Here is a 15,312-nt window from a genome sequence, read left to right as displayed (position 1 = left end):
AAAATTTTCACCAGTAATTGGCTATGGATTGAAAATTGTGAAAATGTAGTTTTAAGTAAAATCAATATTACTATGACAACAATGAACAAAAAACTTTGAAAAGATAAAAACCGAATTTTGTGTGATCTAGACCATCTACCGACAATCCAATACTAGTAACTTAAAGTTTGGTGTTTTAGCAAGCAATTTCCGTAAGAAGTAGAAAAATTCTGTACGTTTGAATTCGACTGAAACGAAAATATATTTCAAACCTTAAATTTATAGCCGTGATAGATCATTAAAAAAAAAAACGTTATAAATGACTCAAATTATTCTTAAAGAGCGTCAGAATGCTGCTTAATATCATATTTCGATGTGTATTTTGGTTCTTGCGATCTTAAAAACTAACCCATTTTCTCACCACCTGTTTAAGTGCAACTTCGTTCAAAATTTGGACTTCTAGCGCTTTTTCTATACCTCTGAAACGACTCGAACGAATTTTTTTAAAATCTCTTCACATAATCTTCGCAATGTATATAATAATGTCTGAAACTTTCATTAAGATTGATTGAACGCCGACCTTCTAAGCTGCAAACGCGAGGCCGTGGCTATGACGCAAATGGAACAACCATCGCTTGATTGTTGTGGGAAGAAAAGAGGTTTATCAGAATTATAAAAGAGCTCTGGAATACGAAAGGATATCGCGATTTTGGACTCTGACTGGAAATTTACCATGCGGTGCAAAGACCGAGGGCGCAGCAATTCATTGAAATTGTTTGAGATGTCACATTAAAATGTATTTCACTGATTTAAAAACTATTTTTACTCAATTGAAGGTATTTTTTATTATATTTTACGAACAAAACCAAAATAGTCAAAGGCTTAAAAAGTATTTGAGATCTATTTTAAAGCTATTTATAAAATTTTAGAAGGCTTTCCCTGTATTTGAAACTCAGTTTGGCATTAAAACTACATTTCAAACACATACTTCATCTATCTTTTCAGAACGGGTAACTCAAACCTTTTTCAAATACCATATTTAAACCGTGTTTAGAACGAATACCGTTCTTTACTGATTTAAAATGTAGTCTTAGAATTAAGGGACGGACCCTTAGAAAAGTGATGGGGGGGGGGGGAATTTTCAGCTCACACGAATTTTTTTTTTTTTTTGCTCACTGCTTGTGCAGGAATTTTTTTTTTCAGGTGAACCCCTCTGCACGAATTCTTTTTCTCAGACAAATATTGCTTTTTATTGAACAGTGAAATCTTGATTCATTATCTAGGCACTTTCACGTCGCAGCCGTGCAGTTACGTTAAAGAAATATACAAAAAGCGTAATGTACGCGCAAAATTATTGTCCCGTTCTCGTTAATTTCCCTAATAGCCAAGGGTATTTTAAGTTACGCACAATTTGCCATCCACTTATTTATTAAGGGGACTATGTCACGTTATTTGCTACGTTTTTGTTTTTGTTTTTTTTTTTCACTTAATTGAACTGGAAAATTAGTACATGTAATCCCATTGTGTTATTTGAGACTAACTTTAGGCACTGAAACTGTTCCCTGTGGTCTGTTCAGTGCAATTATGGATGGCAAGGATAGACATGGACTGAAACTTGGAGAAGTTGGGCCAACGTTTTCAAGTTTTAATGTCGTGGCTACAAAAATCACCCAAAAATATGATGGTTAGTGCTCGCTGGTGAAATTTGCTTGATGTCTTCTTCATAACTCCACAGGAGCATTTTGAATATGGGTAAAGGCACAAAGTAATGACTGCAGCACGTAATTGACCTAAAACAGCAATATTGTCGGGATACGTCACGTTTCCTTTTGTTATTGTTTTTCAGCGTTCGTGGATGGATACGGTGCGACTTCCAAGTCGTTTATTTTCTCTCTGCTGGATAAGGAAGGGCTTGCACCTGAAGAGCATGGTAACAGAATCACCAAGAGCAATTTATCGCGGGCCAAGTTACGGTCCAACATTTGGTGGTGGGCATGACATATACATTGCTGATAATGCCAATCAGAATACTAATTCCTACACTATCCAACTTGGGAAGCTCTTACTCTCTTCCGAATGGAGTTACAGACCGTTTTACAATCCTGGCTGGAACCGATTACTTTTCACCTGACGAGGTTGAGGTATTTTATCCCGCTTGAGTCCTTATAGTTGAAGAAGCTATGTCATGATTTTTTTTTCTCATTATTTGAAAAACTCTAAAGACACATTGGAATAACAGAAAATCCTGAAATAATGGTTCTGTTTTGTTTAAAATTGCTCTACTACTAATATACCTCAACTTTTACGTGTGTTTCTTCAGCTTCCCATGACTATGATGAAAACGGATTGTCAATGGCTAGTGGTGGATAGAGCGATTTTCGTATGACCTTGAAATGAAAACGACCCAACAAAACAGAAACAACAAACGAACCGAAATAGAGCAATTTGATTGGTTTATCGAACGGATACAAACGCACGTGGCTTTTGGTTGGTTAAGCGAACAAGAACTTTCTAGAAATCAACCGATATTTCGCTTTCACGTCATACTGCGACACGATAGGCCAATCGAACAATGCCTTCTCCGTATTAAGGTTTTCTTTGGCGGGAAAATGAAGAAGGCATGTGTTGATCTTTTCATACATTGGCTGATAAAACAAGTAACGAACACTTACCGAAACCGTTTTTCAAGGTCATACGAGAATCGTTCTATTCACCTCTCCGCTTCGCATTTCAAAATGTTTGCCGATAAATTGCCAAAAATGTTTGAATGATGGTTAGCATATATGTAATATGTAAAGTCACGCAAAAAGTTTTGCTCGAATTGAGTCCGATTGGACAATTAGCAATCATTATGAACTTGAAAATAGAGTCGCGATGACACCGAAACGTCGTTCGTTCTTATCCGCGTTATTTTTTACTTGTTTCTGTGTAACTAAACTTTTGCTTATTAAAACATTACTTCCCAGCAAGTTTTCGCTGCCGTGTGATGAAACGTCGACTCGCTTCAGTCCTCTGCCTTGTCTCACGACTTTTTCGCTTATCTTTATTGTTCCCTTAAATTTAAAATTCCGTAAGTCAGCTGGTTATTTTAAACATCAAGTGCAGTAGTGATAAATTTCAAATATTAAATAAGGCAGTCTAAATCATCGGCAGCAAGTCAGCGATGGAGTGCACCCTCGCAAGGCTTCATGAGTTGGCTGCTCGATTTGCAAAGCTTCTTTAAGATTCGAAAATTTATTAATCGTTTGATCGATTTGTGCAACGGATCTCTGATTTCAGAAATTGTCACAGATATACTGTTCACTTTTAGAACAAGCTACTCAAATATGAATGTAGGACGATTGATTAAAAAAAGTATATGCTCTAAAATGACGCTCCGGTTGCAAAAGTGGAATCTGACGCTGGTCGATTAGTGTAGACCTTGCTCGATTTGAAACCTATAGCCGGCTTGCTTTGTAATGTTGAATTATTGATATTATTAACGCGCCACTTAGTTTGTGTTTCGTTGAAGTTTTACCGCCCATTATCTCCTCGTAGCATGATAATTACAATTTCTAACCTTCAGTATATATGAGCTAACCTTGTTCTTTTGGAAAGTTAAGGTGCTTTCCTTGGGTTAGCCAGTACTCCAGTGTGATTTGCAGTAAATCCTTTGGTAGGAAAGCACATAATTTTTGCTATTTCCCTGTTTAGTTATTCTAAGGGGTGATTAGCATATTAATAATTTAGGTAAAGCCCGCTCAGAATCTCCATTTTTTGTTTATTTATTTCCTAGTTATGCAGGGTAATTTCAACCAAACTCAGCGTGGGAGTATTAAGGGCAAAATTAGTCTCACTAGTAACTTGCCCTGCAGTAACTCATACAAGAAAATTAGTTGAGGAAGTTCTCGTTTTATCCATATTATGTTGATAAAACGATTCCTAAGTTCACCAATCACCAAGCTCCATTTTAAGAGCTCTCGGTATCCCCGATCACGCTCAGAGATATTTTCACCTGGTCCATGGAAATTTTGTAAAAACAATTAAGTTGGAAATACGTCTGCAAAATTCAACCCGCCGATAATTTCCAAATGTCAGGATATGGTCTTGAAACAAAGATCATTTTGTTTGTTTCTTTTCTTTCTTTTTTTTTTTTTTTGATCGTTAATGGATAAATATTGATAAACTCGAAAGCAACGGGAATTTAACAAGTCTTGAAACTTGAAAACTGTCATGGCTAATTGTGTTGAGGCATAATATTTTCAACAATGGTTTATTAATATAATTGAAGTTGATTGGACAAATAATAAAACTACTCTCCTGGGAGATATTTAAAAGCAGTTATTAAGCTTTTTAGTTTCTTGAATTAATCACTTGCAAATGTGAAAATACTGCTCTCCCTCTATATGCGCGTTCTCCCTCTGTCTTGGAGATAAAATATTTGAAGGAAGTTTTTTTTAAACTTTTTAGTTTTTAGAGTTAATAATTACTTGAAAAGGGGATAATAATCCGCTCGTCCCCTATTTCTTTCCCCCTCAGTCTTGGGTCTCTTGAAGACGAAATATTTGAAAGCAGTTTCTAAACTTTTTGTTTTTGCTCTTGTAATTTTTAGACTTAACTACTTGCTAGGGCGAAAATACTGCTTTCTCTTTCTCTGTCTCAGCATTAAAACTTATCAAATTCCCTAAATAAATATGTCTTTACAACAAGACGAGTTGTAAATTATTTATTGATGGCTATTGATTCACTCTGATGAATATTGTTTAAGGTTAAGCATAAACACGGTTATGCGACATAGTTCGGAAAGGTGGGTGTTTGTTTGAATGCAGTCCAGGCAGAATTACTCAATTACACAAAAGCTCATGACATCTGCATAAGATGGAAAACCCAGTAATTCTGCAGAGAAACCACTTCTTTTTTCTGTGGATCTTTTCCACCCTTCAAACTGATTCTCAAGGTACATAAAATCCATTTTCTATTTCTTTAATGGTGATTTTTATTGTGACATGAAAAAAGAACGTGAAAATCTCATATCTCCCTCTCTTCTTTTAAAAAGCTTTCAGTCAAGGATCGATGGGCAGCTTTTTCTATGTCAACTTCATGATAAGTGAATTTTCCTACCTGAATATCACAAGCATTAGGCGGAATCTTATTCAAGACGAAAACGATTGTGGCTACGCTTGTCTAGAAATTCCTTCGTGTTTTTGCTACAACTTGGCTGCCTTCCCTGATGTCAACGGCAAACTTCTTTGCGAACTCCTGCCCTCGGACAAGTTTAACAACTCGGACAAGCTCAACGCCAGCAAAGAGTTTCATCACTTTTATATTCCGGTAAGTCAAACTTCTAATTAATCAAAAATGTTCCTTCCGGAGAAAATAGAAAGCTTCTTCTTGTTTGTTTTGTGTGTTTAGTTTCTTTTGACTCTCCCTAGTTTCGAAAGTTATGTATTTCTTCGATTGGAAAATCTTCAATGTAGCAGAGAATTAGATTGTGCTTTTAATGCAAAGGAATTGACTAATGATTTTGGGTAAGCCTTACCCTTTCAACTCTCAATTTAACCATCTGCTGACACCCAAACATACTTGATGAAATCGATATATTTATCTTCGAATGCCTTAAACGTTAGCGAGGGAGGAGTTGCAGACAGAGGTCTCGACTGTTTTATTTGCTGACAAAAAGCGTTTAGTTCGCAAAGCACATTTTTCTTACCATGAAGTTTCTTTATCTATTTGTTTGCCTATATTTGACCTGCCTTAAAAGTTACAGAATCGTTTTAAAACTCCTAGTTTAGGCTGATCTGCTGCCGGTTAAATAGATCGACTATATCAGGACAAGTCTTGAAATGCAAATTTCTGGGTAAATGAGACAGCGTTGACTTTCAAAAACCTCACTAAAAACTCGACTAAGCAAACCCAGCGGGAAGTGCAAAAGATAAAAATATACATTGCTTGCCGTACTTAATTACATCGATGTCATTTAAACATCGACATGTATGTCAAATTCGTTGCTTCTTGAATTTATAAAACAAAGCAAAAGGGAAACAAAGAAAATTTAATCCCAACGTTTCTTTACTGAAAGTTAACTGAGGCCCCGAAACTTTCTCGCACTTTCTAGTGCTTTTCCTGTTCTGTTTGGGCATTACTATGGCAACACAAAGCACTTAACCTGTTCACCTATGGGAACATTCAACTGAGGGAATTCGTATCCATTAAACGTTCCAGGCAATAAAGGAATTTAAGCGAGTAAACTGGCTTGTTGAAACAATTTTAATTGTATCTAGTTCTTCTTCCTTTTTCACATAAGCGAAGCACTATGCCCCTATAATGTTTGCCTGATTCAATTGGATATTGCCATAGCAACGCACATTTAAAGATAAAATAATAAACCGTTCGTGTTTCGTTGTTATAAAAAAAAAGCTTTTCCTATTACGTCACAAGAAATACATGTTACTAGCGGTAGAAGTGCTACACTATGAAAAAGCAAGCATCAAGGTTTTTAAAAAAAAGGAGACAATAATTGAGGGACTTATCAAAGTCTGCTTTACATTTGTTAGAGCTGCTTAAAATCCCCGTTACTTGATCTCATTTTATTATTTCCAATATTTTTTTACTGTTTCTTTCTTCGTCCTTATTTCGAGATTTTTGAAGCCTGTTATATCGGCTCCGAGATAGTAGTGCAACCGGATCAGGGACAGAGGGGACCATTTTTTTTCCTGCCGCTATCCCCTTTCCTAGATCGCGTGTGTCTTATTTTTAAATAGGTTTCTTCTTTTATCTACCGACGTCCCTACTCTGAGATCCTACCCAATGTACTCGGGAGTTCAACGTGGATGATTGGAAAGAAGCCTAAAATTTCGAATTTACTAGGTTTGCACAAAATCTAGTTATTATTAGTAGATTTTTTGACGAGTTAGTACACAACTTACAATTTGTTTAAACCCCCACGTTTTAAAACAACCTAACCAAATTTTAACAGTATTTAACTTTTTTTTAAAGAAAATAAGACAAAAAGTAAGCATGGTCAACAGTTAAGCACTCGTTGAGAGCTCGCTACATGTATATATCAAAGGAGACGAAAGCAGATAAGAATAATTTTTTACTGACAGTAACTTCGCGTCATTTTTCTAGTAAGCGTCTCCTAGTACTTTTTTCACTTATTGGCTGCTTATCTCCTCCTGAAAAAAATGTTAACATTCGCACAAAAGTGATAAAGTACTTCTAAAGAAACTGTGTTCAGCCTCCTTAAAAGCCAATAATTGTGCCCGAAAAAATCGTTTTAATTCTTAGAATGCAAGAAAATGCAATTTAATTGGATAAAGGAATTTACAAAGTATAACGAATGTAAGATCGAATTTCATTAGAATTCATAGAAAAACGTAGAAAAAATGTATTTAAAAGATATCCTGACCAGCTAAGAAAGAAGCCAAGCAGTGGCTCTTTATGCCATCGTCAGGCCACTCGCCATTGTATAATACCTGCAGCCTGTTCATCCTATACCAAGGCTGCGTCAAAAGAATACATTGTGTACCCACTCACTGCGGCAATTAATGCAGGCATTAGATGTAGCTTCTGTTCTCGTTCAGCAAAACAAGCCGGCGGCTCCCTGAAACAATTTGATGACCAAGCGAGTTAAATTTATTTAATATACACGAGCGTATTGCACGATAACCGAAGGGAATTTTAGTTTGTAACTGCGCTAAAAATGAAATTCAAATTTCAAATCATCTGCGATCATTTTAGATGCCGAGAAAGGAGAATCCTGATGAATTTTTGAAAGTTTTCACCGCTAAGATGTTTTATTTATTTATTTATCTATTTATTTATTTATTTATTTATTTATTTTTCATTTAGTCAGTCCGTTCGCTTACACATAGATATGACTAATGACAGCATTTTGGTAGACTGAAAGTGGAAGTGCATTGTGTTTTCTCCTTTGTAGTAACAAAATAAAGTCCGGAAGATTCATCGATATTTTGTGGGCGTTTTTACTGAATAAAACAATTATTTAACTCGCACTTGTTCAATGGAGAAGATTATAGCCAACCCATACCCAACAACCCGCAGGTGGAATAATTGTGTTAATGCTACATGTAACTAAAACTTGGGGCCCAACTTGGTCGACGAAAGTCAATAGCTGAATTTGCCATAAATTCATATGTCTAATATAGATCAAGAGCCATAATAGGACAGATAGGGACTCTAAGGGCGTTGGCCGGGATATCTTAATTTCAAAAAGTTATTTTAGAACTATGCGGACAACGCGGAAACAGTTTCCGGTAAACTGGTTGACTATTATGGCTCTTGTATAGATAAATGATTTACGTCACGTTAGTGGATATTTTGCCTTTGTCATGGAATGGTCTTTACTTACAGCTGTATTCTTTCCTTTGTGTAGTCTCCTTGTGATAGTTCGCCCTGTAAGAACACCGGAAAATGCATTTCGTTGTACCAGGAAAATGGATATAAGTGTATCTGCGTGGAAGGATTCACCGGAAAAAACTGCGAAACGAGTAAGAAATACTGAGTTGAAACAATGTTGCTACTAACAATAATACAATCACAGGTGACACACTATTAACGCACTTTGCAAGTGGGAACGGTAATCAGCATAAAGCTTTTGTACTGATTTTAGGTATTATATTATTAACTTTTACTTCCTTGAGCTCACTACAATAAAAAAATTTAACTGAGAATATTTTAAAACTACCTTGAAAGAAAAGTCGACCAATAAGTATCGCGCTGAACTTTTACTTTTCCTTGCACTGACCGAATCAATGCATTCAACTGCAGTTGCCCGCCTGGATTTTCTAGCAATCGATGTGAAATTGGTTAGTATAGTGTTAAACTAATTACCCTGTAATGACCTCGTAAGGTTAAGACGTGCTGAAATGTCAACGCCTATCCCCCGCTTCAAAAACTTCACAGGAAATGGGTACAACCTTTGGGATCAGTGATTTCTGGGATCGTTTGGGTGGGTAAGAGTTAATTATGATTGGTCGATGGTATTCAGGGCAACCATTAGCCAATCAAGAGCATTAACGCTTGTCCACCAAACGATCCCAGAAATCGTTGCGCTAAGAGCTGGTACGTACCCTTTGCCCTTACAGTTCCTAATTTTGATGCGTGTTTGGATATCATTCTGTTACAGATATTAACGAGTGTAAAAGCAACCCTTGTCTAAACAACGGAACTTGCACTGACCGGAGGAGGTCATTGCTGAAAGTTTAAAACCGATCAATCCAGTTGTCAAGCTTTAAGCACTGTGCAAACAGACGCAATATTGTTGGCCAGCAACTCCCAACATTGTTGGGAGTTGTTTCGTCTATTTGCACGTGGCTTAAAGATTGCAATTTTTGGTCTCTGTATTGAACTTTGTTCAGTTGCTAGTGTCAATTGACTTCTGTGTTGTAAAGAAAAAGAAGTTTACTTTAATTATATCTCCTGCAGATGTAAATGAATGTGACAGCAGTCCTTGTTTGAACAACGGAAATTGCACTGACTGAATCAATGCATTTAACTGCAGTTGCCCGCCAGGATTTTCAGGGAATCGATGTGAAATCAGTTAGATCATTTTAGCTAGCTACAATTTTGCATTTCTTAACTTTTATCATTCGTGTGCGTCCTAGTTTTGATGCCTGTTTGGATATCATTCTGTTACAGATATTAACGAGTGTAAAAGCAACCCTTGTCTCAACAACGGAACTTGCACTGACCGGAGGAGGTCATTGCAGAAAGTTTAATTCAAAACCGATCAATCCAGCTGTCAAGCTTTAAGCCCCCTGCAAACAGACGCAATATTGTTGGCCAGCAGCTCCCAACATTGTTGGGAGTTTTTGCGTCTGTTTGCACGTGGTTTAAATATTGCAATTTTTGGTCTCTGTATTGCACTTTTGCATTTCTTAACTTTTATCATTAGCGTTCTTCCTAATTTTGATGTGTGTTTTGATATCATTCTGTTACAGACATTAACGAGTGTAAAAGCAACCCTTGTCTCAACAACGGAACTTGCACTGACCGAGTCAACAGTTTCAAATGCAGTTGTCCACTTGAATTTTTTGGGAAACGATGTGAAACAAAATCGAAAAATGGAGGTGAAAATCATAATTATGGATCATGTATGATGTGTACCACAAACGAATCAGCAAGTTGTACTTTGACGGGTTGCCATCTATAAATTCAGCTAGTCCTTTTAAGGTGTTTCGATGCAGTTTTTGAGAGGCCAGGACTGAAACTGATATTTTTCGATCGCTTTAATAGTGATTTTATCCTTATCTGATCGCTATGAAATTTTCGCCAGTGATTGACTATAGATTGAAATTTGTCAAAATGTAGGTTTTAGCAAAATCGATATTACTATGACAACAATAAACAAAAAACTTTGAAATATATAAAAGCTGAAATTTGCGCGATCTAGACCGGCTACTAGGAACTTAAAGTTTGGTGTTTAGAAAATAACCTCCGTCAGAAATAAAAATTTGTGATTTTCAAAGCCGTGATAGATTATTTAATAAAAACGTTATAAATGACTCAAATTATTCTTAAGTATCGTCAAAATGCTGCTTAATATCAAATTTCGTTGCTAGGAAATTTGGGTGTATTTTCTTTCTTACGATCTTGGAAACTGACCCGTTCTTTCACCACCTGTCTAAGTGCAACTTCATTCAAAATTTGGACTTTTAGCAGATTTTTGTGTATCTCTGAAACGGCTCAAACGAATTTTTTTTTAAGTCTCTTCAAATAATCTTCATAATGTATATAATGTATATACCTTCAACCAATTTTGAGAAAAAGAAAAAAACTGGTGTTCTTATTGTTTTGTGTCCAAACCTTGTTTTCGCGATTTTCAGTTCGCACCCTGATTGGCCGGTTACCCTTCTGTCAAACTTTTCCAATGTTATATTCAATTATATCTTCCTAAAATCTCTTTCCTCATAGAGGGTCTCGTTTGATTTCATTTGTATTTCCAAAGATTTCCAGAGTGTGTCAGAATTTCAAACTTTTTTCTTGTTTGACTAAATGTTCACCTGAGAGTGTCTGCCGTCAGTTTTGCAATATGTCCATGCACTTGTAACTTCAACTGCATTCATTTTTCTGGATTGTAGATTCTTCTGCAGGCTAGTGCTTATCTAAAAAGGGTTTACTACAAAATTATGTACCTCTCGTCCTCCTTTTGAGTTGGCTTGATGGACGTCCCTTTGTCGCCTTCAGATACTTTCGAGGAAAGTTATCCCTAAAAAATTTGCGACACGTCTTCCTGCAAGTTTCGTGCACGCAGATAGCTGGATATGTAATGTCCCCAGCAAATTTACACGACTGTGAAACCAATAGAGTTCCACTATTATATGGCTGAGTCTGTTTTCGCCATGCGATTGGTCAATTTGCGGTACGTAACTTGGTAAACGGACCAAAATTTTTAAAGAGAATGCTCATTTCGGAGGTCTAAATCTCTTTACCTCGAAAAAAATGTTTAAATAAAGTTATAAGACGCCTGTCAACCTTGAGGACTTGGATGTTGACTTTGGCCTTCAACATTTTAACTGTGTTTATTTGTGAACGAAGGCGATGAAGAAACTAACTCGTAATCTTATCGAAGGGGATTCTAGTCAGTGTTTGAAGTACACAGTTAAGAAGACGAAAATCGACTGGCAGAGATTCGAGATGTTTTGCCTAAGAGAAAATGAATAATTCCTTCAATAAATATGATAACAAACATACCTGCAACCGATCATATTGACAAGCGTCTTTGCCATTTGCAGTGTTTTTTCAAAGATCAACGAAAGAAAGATAGAAGCGAGTTCGAGCCAGACACAATAATGTCCAGTTTTCAAAAGACTCCAGCGTTACATTAACGAGTGAATACTTACAGTGCTCTGAGTTTCCACGGAATAAACTCTGAAATATGTATGTAAACCGTGAGGACTGGGATGTTGACTTTGCCTTTCCAAATTTTAACCTGTCTTTGTTCTAATGAGAACAAAGCTGGTGTAGAAACTGACTCGTAACCTTACCGAGGAAGAGAATTCTAGTTGGTGTTTAAAAATTTTAACTCAGATCACAATTGAAGACGAGAATGAACTGGCAGAAAGAGAGGTTTTCCCAAAAAAAATTAACGAGCGAATCCTTCGACAATGACAACAAACTTACCTTGAAACGTTTCTTTGCCTTTTGCAGTGTTTTTTCACAAGGACAAACGGAGGAAAGATGGGAACGACTTCTAGACAGACACAATAGTGAGTTTACGCAACAGGACGGCAGGAAGAAGAGGACGGCAAAACAGCTGTGTGTGACAAACGTGACAGGGCTATCACTTGTGGGTTTTGTCGTGATCTTCACTTAACACCAAGGTTTTCTGCTCCTTTACAAAAAGATCTGTTTAAAGGAAAGTGAAGTTTGGCGAAAAGTTGTTTCAAATAAAATTATTGTCACGCTTGTCACACAAGGTTTGCCGTCTTCTTTCCTCTCCCGTCCTGTTGCGTAAGTTCACTAATGTCCGTCCGGTTTCCAAAATACTCCAGTGTTACATTAAAGAGCTAAAACTTACAGTGCTCTTAGTTTTGACCGAATAAACTTTTTTAACATGGCGAATTTGTTTTTACTTTCTCGGAAAGCCTTTGTTATGTGCTATTGTTTTCGTGCGCCAATAAAAACTTTCTTTTATGACAGCTGTCAAATGACTGTCAAATCGTGCGTCCTGCACTTGTTTCAGGTCCCCTAAACAGGAAGAAGACATATAATATACATCTTATTAGCCTCGTTTTTTCGGCCCGTACTGTAAATTACGGATCCTCGTTTTTTTCCATCGATTTATAAATCGATGGAGAAACACTCGGTCCGTAATTTACAGTACGAACCGAAAACTCGGCTAATAAGAGGTATTTTTTCTCTTTCACCATTAGATGTTATCTCAACTGTGGTAACACAGTTTCTTTCGCCTGCGATTGGGAATGACAGCAACTGGGCGCTGTGTTGGCAGACCTCCACTCATGGCTGGGCTGCCAGTACCTTCCACAGGAGATGTGATGGGAAAAACCATACGATTACGGTCATCAGAAAAGACCAGTACGTGTTCGGAGGATACACTGATATTCCTTGGTGTAAGTGACTTTTTCGCCGGGGGCGGGGCAATAAAAGGGACGGAGTCCACAAAATTAATAGTAAACCCCTTAAGACACCAAACTGGAGAGGCTAAGGCTCTATTTGACAAATAATAAAACAAGTAACCAATTCCAGAATCAATCAAGAGCTTTACTCTTAAAATTGCCTTGTGCGAAATATATCAAAATTGAATGCAATATTCGACACAAAAAGGCGGCCAGTTAGTTGCAAAAGATTAAAAAAAAACTGACCAGAACCGTACAGTACCTACGTGAATACAGTCACTTTAGCTACGATCACATCAAGGCCCTAACAACAGATAACTATAGTTTAATGTCCAAGTCACGACATTTGAGATAAATATTATCCTCGTAGACTTGTGTATTGACATGGTTTTGTTAGTAGACATCTGGAGCTTGTATGTTTTGGTTTGTTGAATTAAAGTTAAATTCCCCTAGGACCTTCACTGGGAAAAACATAGCCTCCCACGCAGACGTTCTTGGGGGTTCGTCACGCGTTCCTGCGTGACGAACCTCTAAGAAGGTCTGCGTGGGAGGCTAGGAAAAACATAAAACTTAAAGTGGTCTTTAAATAGTGGGTGTCATTTACGTACCTGTAATACCTACAGGGGTTGCTGTCGCAATAACCTTTTCTTTTGAGTATTCTGTTTAACCATTATATAGCGGAGGAAAGACTGGTAAGCCCATAGCTATATCACCTGACTCATGCTTAAAGAACTGTCTTCTGTAAACCGGGGAATGACCAGCTAAGCTTGTATTTCTAACAATTGGCCGTAAACGGAAGCTCCTGCAGTAAAGGAATTCCTTCTTTGTGGATCTTGAACAGCCCTAAAATTTGTGGGGGTGGGGAAAGAAGAGCCTGCTGTGTTAAGGATATCAAGGGGACCGATCCACCCGCCCACTTTTAGGCGTGGTTCTCGGAAGTTAGTAAAGATTTTAACGTTTATTCCACTCTTTGCATTTTTCTTTATGAAGTTTTAATGAGTCATCGGTTAAAAGTTAACAACGGCGCTTTAGAAACAAGAAGGAATCTGGATCCAATTAACTTTTGCAAAGACTTCTGGGACTGTTACTAGGGACAGGGCTTCCCGCTAGTAACGATCCCAGAAACAATTGCGGGACGCATTTCGTCTCCAGTTCCCTTTTCGTTTCTAATGTGGCGAAATTAAGTTTGCTAAGAAAAACCTTTCACCTCGGATTAACATCGTCTTCGAATAACTGCTCCATTTCTGTTGCTCATAAATCCAGAGGAGATAGTCGGTGGTAGTTAACATGCTTTCGGATCATGTTTACCCGCACAGTCAACAGCTAAACCGCAGATAGAACGATATAGTAGGTGGTTCAAGGGGCAATTCCCGGAAGGGGATAATCTCTTATATGACCTGTACGGGGATATGCCGCTGGACAGGGTATGATTTCTATCCTCTCTGTCCTAAACAGGGTAAACAATTTGGCCAAGTCTTCCCTAAACACTGCACATTTCGAATTTCAGAATTAAAACAGTAAGCTGATTCTTACGGCAGGAAGAGTAATAGAAAAAATAAAGAGAGAAAGCAAAAATAAAGTGGTGAATTATATTTGTACATGTCCTTTGTCCTAAACAGGGTATGTATTTTTCTTTTGTCCTATAAACAGGGTGAACCCTCAGCGGGTCACCTCTACTTAAATATTGGACGAGTAAACCTCCCCCCCCCCCCTCCCCCATGGGGGAAATGTTAAATGTCAGGTAGTTGAAAGCTGAAATTATAATTTAGGTTTTTCTTTCTTGTTTATAATTGTTTTTCAGCGTCTGTGAATGGATACGCTGCTACTTTCAAGTCGTTTATTTTCTCTCTGGTGGACAAGGAAGGACTTGCACCATTTAAGAGCATGGTAAAACAGAACAATCTGTCATCATATGCAATTCACGGTGGGTCAAGTCACGGTCCTTTTTTTGGTCGTGGGTATGACATCTACATTGCTGATAATGCCAATCAGAATATTAAGTCACACACTAATTTTGGCGACTCTTACTCTCCTCCGAATGGAGTTACTGACCGTTTAACAATCCTGGCTGGAACCCGTCTCTTCTCACCTGACGAGGTTGAGGTATTTTATCTCGCTTGAGTCCCGTTGTCTTTTTTATTCCCATGCGCGCAGAAACCATCAGAACTCAAAGAAAAACTACACCCCCCCAAAAATCACTTTAAAACATATTGCAAAGCAGAGAGCATCAGAATCACTCAACATTTTGATTACT

The 15,312-nt window shown here is 37.4% G+C and overlaps 1 pseudogene; it reads left to right on the top strand.

The window, feature by feature from the left end:
- Positions 1-5,031: 5,031 nt before the first annotated feature.
- Positions 5,032-15,179, top strand: LOC140944385 (uncharacterized; annotated as a pseudogene).
- The last annotated feature ends 133 nt before the right edge of the window (positions 15,180-15,312 follow it).

Source organism: Porites lutea, chromosome 7, assembly GCF_958299795.1.
Source record: "Porites lutea chromosome 7, jaPorLute2.1, whole genome shotgun sequence".
Classification (NCBI taxonomy): domain Eukaryota; kingdom Metazoa; phylum Cnidaria; class Anthozoa; order Scleractinia; family Poritidae; genus Porites; species Porites lutea.
This window is presented reverse-complemented; position numbering and strand designations above follow the sequence as displayed.